Source organism: Bombina bombina, chromosome 10 (assembly GCF_027579735.1).
Source record: "Bombina bombina isolate aBomBom1 chromosome 10, aBomBom1.pri, whole genome shotgun sequence".
NCBI lineage: Eukaryota > Metazoa > Chordata > Amphibia > Anura > Bombinatoridae > Bombina > Bombina bombina.
The window spans coordinates 156,327,047-156,334,481 of record NC_069508.1 but is presented as its reverse complement, the minus strand read 5'-3'; positions in this window follow the sequence as shown (position 1 = coordinate 156,334,481).

Here is a 7,435-nt window from a genome sequence, read left to right as displayed (position 1 = left end):
TTAATATAGTATATTATTTAGGATAATAGTTAGAGTAGGTTCATTAGTAGTTTAATATAGTTTAATGTCATTTTAGTATAATAGTTAGGGTAGGTTAATTAATAGTTTAATATAGTTTATTTTAATTCTAAAGGTAAGTTTAAATTTATTATAAGATAGGGATGAGTTAATATTTAATGTAAAGTTAGCGGATTGTTAGGTTTAGGGGTTAATAGTTTATGGTGATGTGGGGGGCTGGCGGTTTAGGGGTTAATAGGTTTAGTAAGTGATAATGATGTGGGAGGCCAGGGGTTTAGGGGTTAATACATTTATTTAGTTGCGGTGGGCTCCGGGAGCAGCGGGATAGGGGTTAATATATTTATTTAGTTGTGGCGGGGTCTGGGAGCAGAGAAATAGGGATAGGGGTTAAACATTTTAGTATAGTGGCGGTGTTTAGTGACAGGGTATAAATAAAGCTGGGAAAAAGCCGAATAGCAACGAGATAGATAAATGTTAGTTAACAACAGTCCACTGCTCATCACCGCGTACTTGGTGCGGTGCTTTTTGACAGCTTTTTTGATAAATAAGGAGAGCGTATTCAGGTCCGAGGCCGCAATGTTTGGCGAGCGTATTGGTGCCGGCGAATGCAGCATAGTTGACGGCTTGATAAGTAGGCCTCATAGTGTATATTAGTATAAATGTCCAGTAACCTGCTGTATTAACCAGACTCATCATTCTCAGTAATATGCACATAAATACTGCGTGACCATAAAATAAACTACCTGTCATTTGCATGTTGTGGCTGCTCGAAACCTAGGCAGACATCCAGCCCAGCGGTGACACAGACACTAAGCGTCTTCCACTCACCAGGCCCAGAACTTGCTTCATTCCTGTTGATGTTCAAAACAAATCATCAGTAGAGAGAATATCCGGTGTGGGAAAATAATGAGTGAATTTCCCCAGAAGGCAGTTTACTGTGAAAACACAAAACAATGTTTAGTGTAGTGTGAATTTGTTTAACGATAAACCTGCCTCATCAAATGGAAAATGGTATGGAGGTGACAAGACTAATGCGGAGGCGCTGAGCAAATGGGCAGCTTGTGCGCTGGCACCTGGCAGGTACATTAACCACTTGACTGCCAGGTGGGAATACACCATGCTGTCAGTGATCAGTCTGGGGGGCTACGCCTTTTATTACTGTAACGCCTCAAATATTAAATGTTCTTACTGCCTTGAATTTGCAGGGTGGTGTGTGGGGCGCTCTACACAGAGCAAGGTGCTCCCCGCAAAAATGCAGAAGGGCGACTGAGAAACATTAAAAGGAAGAAATGGGCAGTAGAAGGACCCTGTAATCCCCGCTTATGTCCCCATAAATGTTATGGTCAAGAGCCATGCATATTGAACGTGAAATAAAACAGGTTGTCTAATATGAAATAGGATAAGAGGCAACACTGATTGCCTTTTATTTGTAAAACAGCAGAAACAGACCCATATGCTCCCTTTTATTGCAGATACCTCTAATTAAGCAACATCCCATATTCATTTAATGTTTCCCCATTCTCTGCTTAGAAGTCCATTGCGAGTGCGGCTGAATTTCCCTGAATGTAGAATTGCTACTCTTGCAGGTCTGCGCTTCCCTGTCTCCACTGCCCTAGCAAGAAAACTGAACTCTCTTCATAATTGTTCACCTTCTGCTGCTTTACAGCTCGGAATTGTGTTTTAGTATTTTATTTACAATGGGCCAGATTACAAATGGAGCTCCAACACACACGCCAACTCCGATAGAAGTCAGTTTTTTGTGCATTTTGGGTAGCGCTCGTATTACAAGTTGAAAGTAAAATGTTTTCACTCGCAAGCTAACCCGATGAGCACAAAAAGCCGAAGTTAGAATATTGTGACTGTGTTAACGTATTCCCCTATAGAAGTCAATGAAGCAAGAAAATGGGGGAAAACTAACACCCTATTCGCACAAACCCGATTGCATATTCTCAAGAGCACTAACCTCACATGAAAATATGAATATTTCACATTCCAATGTTCTTCACATAGAATAATATATTCTATTTATTCATAAACACATATTTCTATATATATCTGATGGTATTTTGGTACAATATATCCATATATCTTTGAGCCCTTATAACTTTTTGTGCAACATTTCTTTTAAATAATTTTTATTACATAGGGGTCGATTTACCATTGTGCAGGTGGACCTGATCCGCTGTAGAGGATCATGTCCGCCATACATCGATAAATGCCGCTAGCAGGGGGTGTCAACTATCCCGATCGTATCTGATCAGTATGATTGCTGTCCGCTGCCTCAGAGGTGGCAGACGAGTTAAGGAGCAGCGGTCTTATGACCGCTGCTTATTAACTTCCGCTTCAGGCGGACCGGAAGTGGAGTGGGTGGGAAGCAGCATCCGCTGCTTCATAAACCGACCCCATAGTGTTATTATGAGTGTAACCGTATTCTTAAATGTATTTTTTATGTGTTTTGTGACACTTTTTTGTTTCGTGCTAAGGATGCGCTAACCTGACGCGCATTAAATTCCATTGCGCTCAATATATACCTTAGTTATGAAGTTATTATTGAACTTTAGATTTTTGTCATTCTGCCCCTTCTCTATTCTAAACTCCAGGATATAGAAAGTTACGTTTGGCAGCGCAAATAACTCACTAGGCCCATCAGATTACATCTAATTAAATTAAATAAAATTAAAAAGATTTTTTTTTTAACAAATCTGCTGCAACTAACCCCCGCCCCTGCTCGTGCACACTAATCAAGCTTTCACTAGTATACACAAGTATTGTTCAACCACCCTGGAACAAACATTTTAGATTTTATAAATCCAACTTATCTTCAGAAATGCAGACACAAAACACTGCAAATATTTTAAAGAATTACGTTTTAGATGCAACTGCAGTCTGCATAATGCATTAGGCTTGTTTGTAGAAGTAACAAAAAACTAAATTAATATAGGTAGCATTTGCTGTACAAACAAAAAAGATAGCTTATAAATACGGATGGACTTAGACAGTTGAGAATATAGAAATATGGAGACCCTTACAAAAAAAATGAACAGAGAAATACTAAGGTTTATGCAAGAGAGAAGATATCACAGTCAGTGAAAATGGTGAAGAAAAAAGAAGGTTTCATGGTCAGAAAAAAAGTAAAGGACAGATAGAAAAACTTAAAAATGATGACTGAATATTTCTGGAAGGAGATAAGGAAATAGCAGACTTTATAAACAATCGCTTATGTCCTGTCTTTATGACTCATGTGCTATAGAAAAGTTATTTGTACATTTTTGGATTAAACAGAGTGCACAAGGTTGGTGTCTAGACCCAGAACAATCTAGTATTCCTTTGTTTATTCCCTGGTTATGTAAAAAAAAAAAAAGTAAAATCAATATTAAAACAATCTTAAACAAAATGCTGCTGATCATCATACTAAATAGAAATTCTCCGCAAATACACTAGAGCGCTAAAAATAATCTAGATAGTACAGTACATGTTCAAACATAATCACAAATATGTTAAAAAGTACATAATGAAACATAATCGTATACATGATATGAAACAATGAAACATGTAAAGGATACAATTGATATAAGAATACAAAAATGCATATGTGGTTTTCTCCAAATCGACAACAAATGGATATTAACGGCTGAAAAAATTCATACCAAACTCTATGCAATATATACAAAATTTATATATATATAAAAAACATTCAGATAAGGTCAATTAAAAGCCGCCATATTAATATGTTCATTCAAACCAAAGGGATTGAGGGTCTTTAATTTCCATATCCAAAAAGTTTCCCTTTGTCTTAAAAGGACAAATCTATTTCTGCCCCACTTATGAGTAATCTGGTTAATTTGAAACATTTTAAAAATATCTGTTTGACCATTATGGCAATGAGCCCCATGTCTAGGTACACTGTAATTAATAATATTTTTTTTTTTATTTATTTCAGTTATGTTACCCCCACATTTTTTTAAGGGGTCTTGAAATTCTCCCTATGTATGAATGCCACATTTGCATTCAAGCAAATAAACTACAAAGGAAGAATCACAGGTAAAATGGGATTGGATTTCAATTTTCCATATGTATAGGCACATAGACCACAATTGTGTCTGTTGCATTTATAAAAACCTGGTTTACCCATGAGTGAACTTATTTTACAATTACCCTTTATTTTGGAGTATTTTTTTCTCATTACAACTTTACTAGGTGCCAACTTATTTTTCAAGGTTGGCGCTCTTCTAAAAAATACAGATTGGAAGCTGACCTATAGTGTCCTTAAGTAATGGATCTCCTTGTAATATAAACCAATATTTCTTTAAAATATTTTGTATGTCTCTATGATTTTTACTAAATTGGGTAATAAATCTCAAACTTTTATTTTCCCTACCTGTTGTATTCACATCAAATTCTTGTACTATATTTTCCAATGCTACAGAACTATTTTTGGTCATGAAAAAACAGACCTATCTTTAGCTCTTGCTTTCAGATAACTCTCATATACCGTATAAGATCATTTGGATATTGTTTCTCTATAAATCTATCTATCAATATTTTAGATTGTTCATTGTTGATTTTCGAGGTAAATTTAAGTCCCATGTCATTAGCATTTAATGAGTTGCCAAAATCTAGAGCTGTTGATTCCGTTCCTTCCCATATAAACAAGAGGTCATCTATGTAACAGCCATAGAAGACCAGATTTGCCCCATGGGTTGAGATATATATATATATATATCATAAAAGATGCCCTTAATTTGCAGAATTTGTGCTCCTGGAATACAAAATAATTGTCCTCTAGCACAAATTATATAGCATTTATTAATAAAAATCCTCTGTTTCTCTGGCAAATGTATATATCTTTTTAAGAATATATATATGGCTTCTAAACCTAATTTATGTGATATGTTGGAATATAATGATGATACATTGCAGGTAAGCCACAAGAGTTCTCGTTGGGATTTATTGGCTTTTAAGGGTCCCGGAGGCGTTTGTGGCACTTCTCAAGTGCTTGATACTGTGAGTATAATGGTTTTTGCGTGTGTGGGTTACCTACCATACTGAATGTGCACTATTGTGGCGCCTTATTCTTTCTGCTATCCTTTATATGTCTGGGGTTGCCATGTCTCTCCTTCAGAGGGAGGTTGTTCAGTGTTTTGGGGTTGAACTCATGTTTTTAGAAAATAACAGACTGATGAACTGCAGGAAAGGTCTTCTCTGTCAGGCACATTCTGGCAATAAACCCTGCCCCTGGGGTGAAGACTAGAATAAGCTTGTATGTCTTTGTATCTTCCTAGGTTCATCACTTCTCCACTCTTTTCTTATTTATTGCATTCTGTTTTCAGAAGAGTCTGTAGAGATTATGAAAACTTTATCATGTCCTTCTACTATAAACAGTAACATAAAAAACTGGAGAATACTGTATTAATGCACTATCAAAAATACAAACTGAATCATTTAGTTAGCTGGACCATTTGCTGATGTTCTACCTCTCCATGATAAGGGAAGTTCAATAATTTATAGATTCACATATAGCACATTTGCTTTTCAGCAATAAGATCATGTCCGAATAATCTTGCTTGTAATTAGTGTCAGATCATAATGAAGCAGCACATGTAGGTAGTGTAGAACTAAGTAAAATATCTGACACTATTCCAAGAAACAGTGTCAGTATTAACAGCAGGTAAGATCAGTAGGTGCTGGGTGTATAGGAAGAGGTATTAGCAGCAGGTAAGGTCAGTAGGGTGCTGGGTGCATAGGAAGAAGTATTAGCAGCAGGTAAGGTTAGTAGGGTACTGGGTGTATAGGAAGAGGTATTAGCAGCAAGTAAGGTTAGGAGGGTGCTGGGTGTATAGGATGAGGTATTAGCAGCAGGCAAGGTCAGTAGGGTGCTGAGTGCATAGGAAGAAGTATTAGCAGCAGGTAAGATTAGTAGGGTGCTGGGTGTATAGGAAGAGGTATTAGCAGTAGGGAGCTGGGTGTATAGGAAGAGGTATTAGCAGCAAGTAAGGTCAGTAGGGTGCTGGGTGTATAGGAAGAGGTATTAGCAGCAAGTAAGGTTAGGAGGGTGCTGGGTGTATAGGATGAGGTATTAGCAGCAGGCAAGGTCAGTAGGGTGCTGAGTGCATAGGAAGAAGTATTAGCAGCAGGTAAGATTAGTAGGGTGCTGGGTGTATAGGAAGAGGTATTAGCAGTAGGGAGCTGGGTGTATAGGAAGAGGTATTAGCAGCAAGTAAGGTTAGGAGGGTGCTGGGTGTATAGGAAGAGGTATTAGCAGCAGGTAAGGTCAGTAGGGTGCTGGGTGCATAGGAAGAAGTATTAGAAGCAGGTAAGGTTAGTAGGGTGCTGGGTGTATAGGAAGAGGTATTAGCAGTAGGGAGCTGGGTGTATAGGAAGAGGTATTAGTAGCAGGCAAGATGAACAGGGTGCTGGATGTATAGGAAGAGTGATTAGCAGCAGGTAACATCAGTAAGGTGATGGGTGTATAGGAAGAGGTATTGGTAGCAGGTAAAGTCAGTAGGTGCTGGGTATATAGGAATAGGTATTAGTAGCAGGTAAGATCAGTAGGGTACTGGGTGTATTTGAAAAGGTATTGGCAGCAGGTAAGGTCAGTAGGGTGCTGGGTGTATAGGAAGAGGTATTAGCAGCAAGTAAGGTTAGGAGGGTGCTGGGTGTATAGGAAGAGGTATTAGCAGCAGGTAAGGTCAGTAGGGTGCTGGGTGCATAGGAAGAAGTATTAGAAGCAGGTAAGGTTAGTAGGGTGCTGGGTGTATAGGAAGAGGTATTAGCAGTAGGGAGCTGGGTGTATAGGAAGAGGTATTAGTAGCAGGCAAGATGAACAGGGTGCTGGATGTATAGGAAGAGTGATTAGCAGCAGGTAACATCAGTAAGGTGATGGGTGTATAGGAAGAGGTATTGGTAGCAGGTAAAGTCAGTAGGTGCTGGGTATATAGGAAGAGGTATTAGTAGCAGGTAAGATCAGTAGGGTACTGGGTGTATTTGAAAAGGTATTGGCAGCAGGTAAGGTCAGTAGGGAGCTGGGTGTATAGGAAGAGGTATTAGCAGTAGGTAAGGTGAGTAGGTGTTGGGTGTATTGGAAGAGGTATTAGCAGCAAGTAAGGTCAGTAGGGTACTGGGAGTGTAGAAAGAGGTATTAACAGCACGTAAGGTCAGTAGGTGCTGGGTACATAGGAAGAGGTATTAACAGCAGGTAAGGTCAGTAGGTGCTGGGTGCATAGGAAGAGGTATTAACAGCAGGTAAGATCTGTAGGGTACTGGGTATATAGGAAGAGGTAGTAGCAGCAGGTAAGATGAATAGGGTGCTGGGTGTATAGGAAGAGGGATTAGCAGCAGGTAAGATCAGTAAGGTGATGGGTGTATAAGAAGAGGTATTAGCAGCAGGCAAGGTTAGTAGGGTGCTGGGTGTAAAGGA